Here is a 14,545-nt window from a genome sequence, read left to right as displayed (position 1 = left end):
AAGGCACCAGAATTATGACACTGAAAGGCAAAAGTCATTTAGGTACAGCCTAATCCTTCCTAATCTAAGCTCTCCCAAAGGGCAGCATACTTTTCTCATATCTGGACCTTAAAGGTAAACTTTGTGAGATGTCTGATCTTGTTATATTCAGGAGTAAACCCAAAAACGTCTTCCTTTAATTCTTTGGCACTTCAAATGAATTTAGGATTGTCTAAGGAAAAACTGCTTGCTGGAGGAGCTGTGTGAACAAGTTGTTGTCCTGCTACCATATCTAGTCAAACATTTGGATACTACAACTTTGGCAAATCTCATTAATACTTTAAGAAGTCAAAGACTTTAAAACTTCTAAAGAAAGTTCCTGTGAAGTAGTCACAGGGACATGTTTAAGCAAGCAGAGTGTGTATACAATATAGTAACAAATACAATGCAAACAAAAGAAGATTTGTTTAATTATAGTGGAAATAATTGTTATTTAAAAGTGCCTTCTTCCTCATCATAAAAGAATAAACTGGACTAGTGGCAAAAGAATTGTATGTTATGATGCCTTAAGATTAGTAACAGAAGACAGAAATTTCAAAGTAAAGTCTTGGCAGACACCCAGTCTCCAAGGCAAGAATTATGGCCTAACAATTCCTTCATAACTTACAAGGCTCGTTCATGTCCCTTTAGGTAGAATCAAAGTTGTTCAGTTTGAGTCAAATACAAGTATATATTTATCAGGTTTCTCCTATCTTTCTCTGGTGAAGTGCATCTGAACTTCTTTCCTAAATTTTATAACCATTTGGGGGCATGTTAGAGAGAGACTGTCTGACTATGTATATAAAAAGGTAGAAGAAATTAGGTGAGGAGGATAAAGAGAACAAGGAAGTGGGTTCCCAGGGTACTTCCCTTATTCAGCAATATTGTTAGAAGGAACTATGCTCCTCATAGTTTAACATGATATGGGTCTGGCACACAAGCCCTGCCATCACCCAGATGAAGTATGGTATACACAAAGAGATGGTAACTTCTGACTCAATCAACTAATGACACCTGCAATGCAAATTTCACACAATTCACTGATTTTAACAACAAAGATTAAGCATGTGATGAAAAAGATCTCTCCCCAAAGTAAATTATACACCATTTTCCCCCACAGATTTCATTAAATCATTAAAATATATGGTTGAAATAGTTCAGGAAATAGTTTCCCAACAGCACACGGTAGTTATTAGGAGAAGCAGGAATCCATCCTATTTCCTGATTTCCTACACGATAATGTCCTCCTCAACACACCATTTGGATTCTTCAGTGGCTTTCTCGCTACACTCCTTAATTTCCATCCTTTCAGCCAAGATATCTTTCTGAATCTAACAGTCATGTTTATCTTCAACTTTATCTTCTTTGATACCAACTAACTCATCTCTCTAGCTCTTATTTTATTGTCTAGCTCTTATTTTATTGTCTACTGTTCAATTCTGTTTCCCCAGTGGCTGGCTACATAAGGCACTCAATAAACATTTCTTGAATAAATGAATTAGTAAATGAAGCAATAAATGAAAATCCATCCATACATAATGCCTTTTACTACAAACAGTTCTAGGATTCCGCTAACAAATGTTTAATTTACTTATACACTGTCTTGTTCCAAAGGCATCTTAAAGCAACTTACAAAGATACATGCAAGATAAATACAGCTTGGGCTTCCCTGGTGGCGCAGTGGCTGAGAGTCCGCCTGCCGATGCAGGGGACACGGGTTCGTGCCCCGGTCCAGGAAGATCCCACATGCCGCGGAGCGGCTGGGCCCGTGAGCCATGGCCACTGAGCCTGCGCGTCCGGAGCCTGTGCTCCGCAACAACGGGAGAGGCCACAGCAGTGAGAGGCCCGCGTACCGCAAACAAACAAACAAACAAAAGATAAATACAGCTTAATAACTGAGAAAAGTCAGGGCCAAGAGAAAGTGAAGACAGGAGAGAAGATAAGGTTAGTATACAAAATGCACGTGATGCTATCCTATATATTTGAGCATTCTACCTCCGTAATGAAGAAGAAAATATAATTAGTTGGATACCTCACAGTATTTTGAGATAAAAACAAACTAGTTGCTGTGGATAAATTCAACCATTTCTCATATTGAAAACAGAAACCTCTGAGTCTGCATGAAGAAGCTACTGTGAAATATAGTGAACCACAGCATCAGTAATTAAGTAACAGCAATCAATCATCTATACCCTGGACTACCAAAACAATCATCTAACTGTTCTTCCTGATTCTAATTTTGTCCCTTTTCAATCTATTCTCCTTAGAATAGCCAGCAAAATCTTTTTCAAATGCAAATCAGAGAATGATACTAACCTGCCTAAAATCCTTGAATGGTTTCCCATCATACATAACATCCCAAACTCCTTAACAAGGCCCTCAAGGTCCTACATGACTTGGCTCTGATAACCTTCCCAATTTCATTTGCACCTCTCTTCCCCTTGCTCACTACACTATAGCCATACTTTCTCTTCCCTGACAGCACCTTAGGACTTTTCATTTGCTCCTCCCTCTGCCAGGAATACTATTTCCCCATATCTCCTAATTTCATTCGGATACCTACTCCTTAAAGAGGTTTACCCTTGGCAACCCAATCTGAAGTGGTCCACTAACTCCCAGTCACTATTCACGTTAACCAGTTTTATTTTTCTCACAGAATCTAAATGTATTTGAAATTCTATATAAAGCTATTTGAAATTATCATTGTTTGTTATGGATCTCCCTCCAACAAAACAAGTTTTAAGCGCAGGGATCTTGCCTATCTTTTTCACCACTGTATCACCAGCACTTAAAAGAGTGCCCAGAGCAGGTGCTCAAATATTTGTTTAATAAATAAAGACATCTCTGGAAATGGGACAGCTCTTTGCGATCTGGCTTCATCTGGACAGCTTTCCGTTTCTCTAGAGCAGTGATGGTGAGATAACTGTTGTTAGGTCATATATGATGCCTTTGTGAATATATTAAAACATTGGACCTTCTTCTCGGAAATATGCACATATAGACAAAATTTTGCATAAGCCTCCTAAAACCAACCTGTGATCCCCAGGTTAGAACCCCTGATCTGAAGGCACATAAGGACCTTTATGCAATGCAATCTATGTTATAACCAATTCCTGCTCGTGGAGTTGAACGCTGAAGGAAAAAAAAACCAGTAAAAAGCTACAAATCATTCCTAACAGATTTCTCTACGAAGTGGTAGAATATCGGAGAAGTCAAATGAGCAATAGTCACAGCTAATGGCTGCTTAGTCTCCTCATGTAGCATATGGTGCTGAGAAGCCCAGATTTGGGATTTATCATGAAAGAAAATGACATGTATGTTGATGACATATATGAATAAGAAAACAGATCTGAAGTAGTTTTATGGGTTGCCTTTTTAAAAAATGGCATATACTATACTCCTGTTCCAACTATATGAGATCATATTGGATCAGGATATGGATAGTCAAGTTCCAAAAATTGATAAAGTTAAAAAAAAAAAACTAAAAAGAATTGGCTTAATATTCAGAATGGTCCATTGACTCTTCTGGGACACAGAGAATCTTCCCTGGGTACCATTAATAAAAAGATGCATGTATTGGGTCACAAAATGACTTTAAAAAATATATTCTTTAAATTATGTCACATCAAAGAAGTGATGGAAGGTAAAAGAAGTTTTTTAGGTGTACAGCTCCTCCTTTGCCTGCTAGGGAGGACTTGGTGACAGGTAAAAGAGGCAAACTGAACAAAGCAGCTTTTGTTCCCCTACCCCTTCTCTTTTTGTATCTGAAGGTGCTTACAGCTAAGTTAATGTGTAAAGTAAACCATCTAGGCAAAAAATTTCTGTAAGTTCTAAAGGACTTTGAAGTTTTTTCATCATGTTTTTAGTACCACTAAGTAGTAATACTATCTTCTTTGTGACGTTTTGGCTTTGTTTTAAGATTCTTATTTTGGAAGGTATTAGGTTTTCTGTCTTAAGGAAAGGTACAGTTATCTCGAAAAAAGTCACTTCAAATGTATTTAATGCTAGGAGATGCTCTTTATAACAAACAAAATATAGAACGTACTTTGATTATTTTATCAAAATATCTCTTTCAAAATTTTCCCATCTCATTTACAGTGTATTAGTAAGGGGGAGGGGGGGAAGTAGCAAATATATTCTTTATTTCTCTCCAAGTATGCATACTGTGGCTCAATAACAACAGCCTTGATGATTCACTAAGGAATCTGACAACTGTTAGGATCTGAACTCCATATGAGCTGGTATTTTAATTTCCCCCTTTAATCTCTTCATTCTTCACAAGCAATCCTGTGTTACTGTCTCATGCTTCTTAAAAACAAGTTATTCTGTGTGACTGACTGACTGGTTTACTGAATCTAAGCAGCATTAATCCTCTAGTAATTACCATCCTTCATAAAATCGTCTGAATGTTTTAAAAAAGAGGAAGTTCAACAAATCATTTTTGAAAACTTTCTACTATTTTCATCACTTTTGTATTATTTGTATTTTAATATTTAAATTTCATCTATCTACTGAAAGGCTTATCTTTTTGCTTTCAGAGCCCTATGTTTTAACCAGAACATAGTTCTAGGAATCCATAGAGTAACGCAGTGCAATAGTGGTCCACATAATTCAGTGTTTTCAAACTGTGTGCCATAGAACACTGATTTGCAGGATAGTAAGAGATTCTTTTTTGAAAAGTATTTAGTACTCAAACAGGTTTGGGGGGAAAAAGGGGATACACCTCTATTACAGGACTTCTCAAAGCCTTCAATGTGCCAATGAAATTGTGAATTTACAAGAGAGGAACACAATATTCAGGATTTCCTAAAATTATTTGTCTATAATTTACTTTCTTCATGACTCACTGTTCCAAATAACAGAAGTTTAGGACATGGTGCTTTATTTAAGTTCTGCTCTATATTTAGTCATTGCTGATCACTCAATTAAGGCATATACTGCCTTTGTCTAAATTCCTATAATTCCCCTGTTCAAAATATAGAAGAACAGTTGGGTTTGGAGCAATGACGACATTTCTTAGAAATAACATATTATTATTTTAGTATCCCTAATGATGACCAAGGTAAATCAAGAAATGTTTGTAATGCTTACACGTTTACTTGAGAAGGCAAAGAAATGTGTCATGTATTTTTAGAAATACTCCCATCAAAAATAACGGAAATAAAAAATTTTTTACTGCTTTTAAAGTATGTTTCTTTACATGGAACATTAACTTACATGTAATATCCCAATTCCAAATAAGGTGTTTCTGTACACCAAAAATATGTTTGAATATAGCTGAATAATTTGCATTCACTTATTCAACATTTATTGATTGTTTACTATGTGCCAGGAATAGGGTTAAGTAATACATGTATGGTAGTGAACAAAAAAGGCATGATTCTTGTCTTCATGGGCTTGTAGCTTAGCTTTTTTCTTTTATGTTACCTGAATTGTTATGAATACTTGCTCTAGAATTGCTTTATTTTTAAAAATACCTTTGATGTGGTGGGGGTATAGTTAGGCTGCTGTTTTAAAACCTCAACTTGATAACTAATTTGCTAATGGGGAATGGCATGAATCATGAAATATAAGCATACAGTTAGCTGGGGGACAACAGAAACCATTTTACTTGTATATTAGAAGCACATATCATTTATATTTCAAAGTCTTGTGTTTTATAACTATTTTACATTAAAATGCTATGAGAGGGACTTCCCTGGTGGTGCAGTGGTTAAGAATCCACCTCCCAATGCAGGGGAGACGGGTTCAAGCCCTGGTCCAGGAAGATCCCACATGCTGCGGAGCAACTAAGCCTGTGCGCCACAACTACTGAGCCTGCGCTCTAGAGCCCGCGAGCACAACTGTTGAGCCCGTGTGCCAAAACTACTGAAGCCCACACGTCTAGAGCCCGTGCTCCGCAGCCAGAGAAGCCACCGCAATGAGAAACCCGCACACTGCAACGAAGAGTAGCCCCCCACAACTAGAGAAAGCCCACGTGCTCCAACAAAGACCCAACGCGGCCAAAAATAAAAATAAATAAATTTATTTTAAAAAATGCTATGAGAGCCAATTCTTTTCAAAAAATGGTGCTGGGTCAATTGCGTAACCATGTGGAACAAAATCAATCTTGAACCTTACACCCCATACCATGCACAAAAATCAATTCCAGATGGATTGTAAACCTAAATATGAACGGTAAAACAATAAAACTTTTAGAAAAAAACATTTCCAATTTCAGGGGAAGGCAAAGACTTCTTAAACTGGACATTAAAAAGAACTAGTCATGAAGGAAAAAATGATAAATTGGATTTCATTAAAATTATGAGCTTTTATTCATCAAAAGCCACCACTAAGAGTGAACAGACCAGCCACAGAGCAGGAGAAGATACCTGCAATACACACATTTGACAAAGGAAGGACTCATATTCAGAATATACAAAGAACTTCTGGAAATCATTAAGTAGACAATCCAATAGAAAAAAATGACAAAAACCTGAAAAGTTTACTCACAAAGGAGGATATTCAAATAGACGATAAATAAATGAAAAGGAGTTCAATTTTATAAGTCATCAAGGAAACACAGATTAAAACCACAATGTAAAACTATTGTATACTCCCTGGAATGGCTGAAAAGGAAGAGACAACTAATATCAAGTGATACCAAGGATGCAGAGCAACAAAAACTCTTCTACACTGCTGGCTGAAGTACGAACTAATATTCTTGCTTTGGAAAAGTGCTTCACAGTGTCTATTCAAAGTGATCGTATACCTACCCCCCTGACTCAGCAATTCCACTCCTAGGTAAATACCTCAACAAAAATGGGTCTGTTCACCAAAAGACATGCAAAAGAATGTCATGTTAGTTCAATCTGTAACAATAAAACTGGAATCAATTCATATGTCCATCAATAGTAGAATGTATAAATTATGGTATATTTATATAATGGTAGACTACACAGCAAAGGGAATGAATGAACCATAGCTACATGTAACAACATAGATAAATTTCACAAACATAATATTGAGCAAAAGAAGGCAGAACCAAAAAGTTAATATTGGGGTCAGGGGTGGTGGTGGTAGGTTGAACTGGGAGATTGGGATTGACATATATACAGTAATATGTATAAAATAGATAACTAATAATAACATGCTGTATAAAAAATAAAAATTAAATTTAAAAAAGTTAATACTGCATGATTCCATGTATACAAAGTTCAAAATCAGACAAAATTTATCTGTGGTGTTAGAAGTAACAATAGTTGCTATCCTTTGAGAGGGAGAAGTGCAGTAAGGGGTAGGGGTCTCTTTTGAGGTACTTACTGGTCAAGTTCTTTTTCTTGATCTGTGTGTTACAGAGATGTATTTACTTTGTCAAAAATCAGCAATAGTATGATTTGCCTGAATGTATGTTATATTTCAATAAAACATTTATTTGAAAAGTGCTATGAGATCCATATATATTTTGCACAATTCGAATTCTCTCTCAAATTCTCTAAATATAGTTCAGAGGAATGATCACTCCTCTTTTCCCTATTTTGCCTGAAATAAAATACTTGAAAATGGAATCTAATCGTAGATAGAGAAAGAAAAATTGTAATTTTTATGGCACAGGGTTGTAACAGGCAGAAGAAAATGGTATAGAAAAAGAAAATGCTCATATGTAAGCTAATAAGAACCACATATGTGATTTGCACTACAAAGGCATACCTCTCTAAGGCTTTAGACTATATAGTCCCAGATTTTTTTTTTTTTTTTTTTTTTAGCCGTGCAGCATATGGGATCTTAGTTCCCCAACCAGGGATCGAACCTGCAACCCCTGCAGTGGAAGTGAGGACTCTTAACCACTGGTCCACCACGGAGGTTCCCTATTCCCAGATTTTTAAAAGGCTCTTCATATGACAAGGTATCCGATCACTCACTGCCTTTGTAGTTCTCTCTTATGTGCTCTCCAATTTGTGAGCGTCCATACCATCATGCACAGTCTTAACAGCCCCAAAGCACAGTGGTCTAATAACCCAAATACCACACTTTGATTAGCGTAGTCTAAGAATTCCCAGCACGCTGTTGGTTCATTTGGAGTTAACTAAAATGACCAGGTCTTTTTCATAATATGTCAGATTTCCTACATCCTGTATTTTTAAAAATTTAATTAAAAAAATTAAATACAGCACTTAATATTTTTCTTGCTAAATTTAACTTTTTTGGCTTTGGCTTATCACTCAAGACTACTGAGAGCACTTTGATTTCGTCTTCTATCATCTTAGGTAACTCTTCTAGCTTTGTGTAATCTATACAAATAATTCATATTTCTTCTATGTATTTATCCAAGTCATCATTTAAAAAATATGTTGATCCCAAACTGTCAAAGACAGACATCTAGAGGGTGCTGCCAGAATCTTGACTTAAAGCAGCATTTCCCAAAGTATATTTCATGTAATACAAGCCAAAATTAGTAAGGGATGTGTTCTGTGATGAGTTTAGGTTTACCGCACCATTTCTCAGTCCTTACAATTCTAATGCACATGGTAAGTCTCTAAGAGGGGATTAGAGTACAAAGTGTTTCCCAAACTTAGCTGACTTGGAATCTTTTTTAAAGAAATCTTTTCTCATCTTGAGAAATCAGTGTTCCTGGAAAGACACTTCAGGAAAATATACGGTGAAAAGATACATCAGCCAACATTCTTTAGGGAAGAAACTGTTTTATTAGCTTCAAACCTACTTAATTGCATTATCATCCAATCTACCTCAACCTCTCCATATTGTCTGAAGGATTATCAAGATATTGTCAAATGCTGCAATAATATCTTGCCAGTCTAACTTATCACAAAGTGAAATAGGACCAGGTAAAGAGGATTTAGTATTAGGATTATTAGTGAGCCATGGATGCTCAGTCTACTGTGAGAATTATGTTCAATAAGAAGCTATGAAAGTGAGAGATACATTTTTAAAGTTTCCCGCTAAATTGGCTACATTTTTAGAGTTTTGGTGATTAAAAACTAATCTTCAGTGGACTTTCCTGGTGGTGCAGTGGTTAAGAATCCGCCTGCCAATGGAGAGGACACGCGTTTCATCCCTGGTCCGGGAAGATCCCACATGCTGTGGAGCAGCTGAGCCTGTGTACCACAACCACTGAGCCTGTGCTCTAGAGCCCGAGAGCCACAACTACTGAAGCCCGCGTGCCCTGGAGCCCATGCTCCACAGCGGGAGAAGCTACCACGGTGAGAAGTCTGTGCACTGCAACAAAGAGTAGCCCCTGCTCACCGCAGCTAGAGAAGGCCCGCGCACAGCAGTGAAGACCCAACGCAGCCAAAAATAAATAAAATTTAAAAAACAAAGACAAAAAAACCTAATCTTTAGTTTCCTGGGAAATTCAGTTATATGGGACACCTCACTTTCCAGTGATATTTACTGAAATCTTGCTATGTATTAAGAACGAGTTACTTTAAAAAGTATCACTGAATACTATACATTATACAAAGAGTCTTATAATAAAAACAGTTTAAAAATTTTAAGGTTTTCATACATTGTCAAAAGAATTTTACATATTTTGAAATTCTTTTGAAATCCATTTGAAAGATTACATTTAACAAAAGAGATGGTCTTTGTAAAAGAAAACAGATGCAAGTAAGTATACCAAAGTCCTTCACCAATTAGCAACTTCATTTCAGAACTGGGGGTAGAAGGATGGTAGGCTTTACTTATAAAACATGTATACACAGACAAATCACGTTCAAACGGCACATTTAAAATCGAGTGAAGTAGTATACTCACATAATGCAGTACCAGTACTGCTAATCCTCCACATTGTCTATTGGGGCAGTAGGTCTTAAAATGTTGTTGAGATAACTGGCTTCCATTAGCAAGCATGTGATTGGCAGGATGATAAAGTCTTTTCACTCACAGGTCAGCTATTTCCTTTTCTTTAGAAGAGGGCAATTCTGATGATCCATCTTTTAGCTACAGTCTCTCATTGAGTCCCAATTCTCTTGCCTTAAGCTTTGATATGGTTCTAACTTTCCTCTTGTATCAGCTCATACTTGTCATCAACTCCTCTATTCAGAACAGCAAATATCAGGAGTTTGACCTCAGGGCAAAGTCCGGGTGGGCAGGTAAAATTTGACCACTAGACCTACTTCCTAATCTTTCATACCCAGCAATTCATGAAGCAGTATCAAATTCAAACTAAAAAACAGAAGCATGACCCCTTATAAGTACTATGAAAAGGGCTTTTTTGCCTTTCTAAGTATACTTGAAAAGAACTGTCAGCTGCCCTATTAAGACAGAAATGGATCACAGACCAGGAAAAAAAAAAAAAGGAAAAGTGCAGAAATTCAACTGAAATGTAAATAAAAGTGTTAGCACCCTCTTTATGTTTGGTGATATACTACTTCACATAAAAGTGTTAAAATAATATGTTGCTATGAAATATCTTTATGAAGTCAGGAACATAAAAACACTACTGAAACTTAAGGTATCCTTATTTAAATAATCACTGATACTGATAAAAAACATTACATCACCTCATATGAGATTAAAGTTTTCAAAATGAATTTTATTTTTGGCCAATTCCCATACTTGGCATTTCACCACTAAACTGTTTGTAAGTTAATTTGAAAAACAAATATAGGTGAAAAATAACTATCATTATCAAATTATTAAATCCAGGCCTCTCAAATCATAAAATTCAAGTTATATCACAGCGGTCCAGTAGCTGAAGACAAGAATTAGTTGCATCGGGACTTCCCTGGTGGCGCAGTGGCTAAGAATCCACCTGCCAATGCAGGGGACACAGGTTTGAGCCCTGGTCCGGGAAGATCCCACATGCCGCAGAGCAACTAAGCCCATATGCCACAACTACTGAGCCTGTGCGCTAGAGTCCACGAGCCACAACTACTGAGCCCACGTGCCACAACTACTGAGCCCACGTGCCACAACTACTGAAGCCTGTGCACCTAGAGACCATGCTTCACAGCAAGAGAAGCCACTGCAATGAGAAGCCCGTGCACTGCAACAAAGAGTAGCCCCTGCTCACTGCAACTACAGAAAGCCCACGCACAGCAACAAAGACCCAACGCAGCCAAAAATAAATAAATTAATTTTTTAAAAAAAGAATTAGTTGCATCTTCTTGTTTATTTATTTATTTATTATTTTTGGCTGTGTTGGGTCTTCACTGCTGCACGCGGGCTTCAGTAGTTGTGGCTCGTGGGCTCTAGAGCGCAGGCTCGGTAGTTGTGGCACATGGGCTTAGTTGCTCTGTGGCATGTGGGATCTTCCTGAACCAGGGCTCGAACCTGTGTCCCCTGCACTGGCAGGCAGGTTCTTAACCACTGCGCCACCAGGAAGTCCCTCTTCTTGTTTTAGAATACAAAAGTACAAGAAGATAGCATAATTAAATTTTAACATTAATAATCAGAGAAAATAATTTAAGCCTCTTTTAAGACTAGAAAAATTAATATGTCAAAAATTAGCTCATCAAAATTTTCTATCCACTACTCACTTCCACTGCATACTAACTACCATACTTTAAAACTGTGTTTTATATTAACTAGTTATTTCTATATAAATCTTTTAACAGTTCTATATACTTGTCATAATAGATTTCAGAATTCTAAATGTTTCATAATAGACTTTTTTATTCACTTAAGTCTCTTAAAGAAATTACCTTGCAGTTGTTAAGTATCCGTCTGCCAATGCAGAGGACATGGGTTCGAGCCCTGGTCCGGGAAGATCCCACATGCCACAGAGCCACTAAGCCCGTGCGCCACAACTACTGAGCCTCCGCTCCAGAGCCCGCGAGCCACAACTACTGAGCCTGCATGCCACAACTACTGAAGCCCATGTGCCTAGAGCCCATGCTTCACAACAAGAGAAGCCACTGCAATGATAAGCCCATGTGCTGCAACAAAGAGTAGCCCCCACTCACCGCAACTAGAGAAAGCCCGCGCGCAGCAACGAAGACCCAATGCAGCCATAAATAAATAAATAAATAAACATTTAAAAAAAGAAAAGAAAAGAAATTACCTTGATGAGGAAATGTCAATCAGGACTTAATGCCTCTAAGTGCACTACTTGATAAGTAAATCAACCAAAAAGATTTGAGATGTTTATTAATATTTATAAGTCTGCCTTCATAACAATTTCCTAGTGAGCTATATGCTTGTAAAGAGGATTTCTTTGCTGTGAAATGATGATTGTGTTTGAAGGAAGAAAGTACCTAGGATCAGAGTTTTCTGCTTTGAACTACCTACCTACCTGGACAAATCAAGGAACAGAATCTTTGCCAACAGCTTTATAAATTATGTGATCCTACAGCAACATGGATGGATCTAGAGAATATCATATGAAGTGAAGTAAGTCAGAGAAAGACAAATATCATATGATATCACTCATATGTGGAATCTAATTTTCAAAAAATGATACAAATGAACTTATTTACAAAACAGAAACAGACTTACAGATATCAAAAACAAACTTATGGTTACCAAAAGGGAAACGTTGGGGGAAGGGATAAATCAGGAGCTTGAGATAAACATACACACACTACTATATACAAGACAGATAACCAGCAAGGACCTACTGCATAGCACAGGGAACTCTACTCAATATTCTGTGATAATCTATATGAGAAAAGAATCTGAAAAAGAATAAATATATTTGTATGTATAACTGAATCACTTTGCTGTACACCTGAAACTAATACAACGTTGTAAATCAACTATACTCTAATAAAAAATTTTTTTAAATTATGTGATCCCACCTACAATCCTACAATGAGATTACAAGCTAGTTAACAGCATAAAAATTCATACAAAACTGAGAAAACAGCAAATAATAAATTTCAAATTTTCTATGAACAGATTATTTGTATATAATGGGAGCTATCCTTGAATCACATATTCTTTGGACTGGAGATCATATTCATGTAAGTGGTCATAACCTAATTTGGAAATGAATATACCACCAAACCTGTTTCCACCTCGGTAAAGGACTCAGTTTTCTATACCATCTTATTAGGGGCAACAGGACAGCAACAGAGATAACTCCTTGTAAAGAAAATGGATCTACCTTCAATAGTAAGAATATCTTCTAACAAACTGAAATGGAAGTTCAGAATCCACTTTCTTCATTTTCTACTATCTTCCCCTTAACTTAGTAAAGCTAACCATCTGTAGATCTAGGTCACTCATAATAGTGTTTCTTGTTTGGCATAATACATGAGCACCAATTGTAAACAGAATAAATATGAATACATTTTCATATGTATTTAGGTTATAAAAATATTTAGGTTATTTCATATTTATGTTATGAAAATATTTCATAAATACGTTGTTCAGTGCTTTACAGATTATAATTGGGAGACAGAACGGCTTTTTCAATTTTCTTCTAAACTTGACTTGAAATACCAGTTATTTCCATACAACTCACTGTCTTATAAGTATTCCTAGCCAGTTTGTGGGTACTGTGCTTCTCTAAAGGATTGTTAAGCTCCATAAGGATGAAACTGTCTCTTATGTTACTTTTGTGTCTATTTCAACCATATCTCCTCTCTCCAAATAATCAATACTTAGCATTTCATAAATATTTATTGAACACTGGCTTGGAATTAGAAAAAGCAGCTCTGTGTTCAAACATTTATTAAAATAAGAGCTCTTTAACTGCTCACAATGGTCCTGTTCCAAACATCACTGTGGAAGAGTTCTATTCATACCAATGGTGGAGCCCCATCTCCAGTTATCTCCATCCCTCAAAGGGGATGGGACCATTAATAGACTGATATCACAGTGACTTTCTTTTAATTCCATCTCCATTTGGTTCTTCTTGCCAAGGGCAGCAGTCACGCCTGTTGTCGATCCTAGCACTCCTAAGCCCTCTAACTTGGATCTACCCCTCCTCCACACTCTTGTGCCTCTCAGCTTTATTAAGCTCCTTAATCCTATGATTAAGAAAGAAAAAGAAAAAGGAGGAGGAGGAAAGAGGAAGAAACGAATAAGAAGCAAAATTATGAGGGAGATGGAAAAAGGTAATATGAAGAAAATAAAGAAAATGACAATAGAGAAGTTAAAGAGTAAACTGAATAGAAGAAATTTAAAAATCATATTTGTTATTATACTTAGAGTTATGTGACTAGAAAAGAATTACATAAATGTATAATTAATTACCTTTAAAAATTAGTTTTATCCTTCTTTCTGGAAGCATACAGAAAAACTATAAAAATAACATTCTTTACACTGACAACATTTTAAGCAAGGGGTTCCTTTCTAGGTTGTAATAATTTACATTTAACTTGGGTCCTAAAACTAATGTTACACTACCAATTTTCATATACGACCATGAAATCATTAAGAAATAACTTAAGCTTCAAGTGTTATTAAACCAAAGTATAAAGTTTTTATTTATTCATGTGCTTTGCAAGTAATAACTAAGTTAAATATTCACCAATAAGAATGCCCCATGAAGCTGAGACACTGAATGGGTATAGGTTCAAAAGAAGGACCAAATACAGTTATCAAAGAAGCACTTTTCTAGGGCTTCTCTGGTGGCGCA

At 36.5% G+C, this 14,545-nt stretch overlaps 1 protein-coding gene across 1 annotated transcript in view; it reads right to left on the bottom strand.

Moving 5' to 3' along the window:
* The window catches only part of EXOC6 (exocyst complex component 6), a 193,302-nt gene that overhangs the window by 20,967 nt on the left and 157,790 nt on the right, over positions 1 to 14,545 (bottom strand). The window lies entirely within an intron of this gene.

This window comes from Monodon monoceros, unplaced genomic scaffold (assembly GCF_005190385.1).
Source record: "Monodon monoceros isolate NGI ecotype Baffin Bay Population unplaced genomic scaffold, NGI_Narwhal_1 Super_Scaffold_4, whole genome shotgun sequence".
NCBI lineage: Eukaryota > Metazoa > Chordata > Mammalia > Artiodactyla > Monodontidae > Monodon > Monodon monoceros.
The sequence above is the reverse complement of the archived record's forward strand: the minus strand, read 5'-3'. Positions and strand labels throughout refer to the sequence as shown.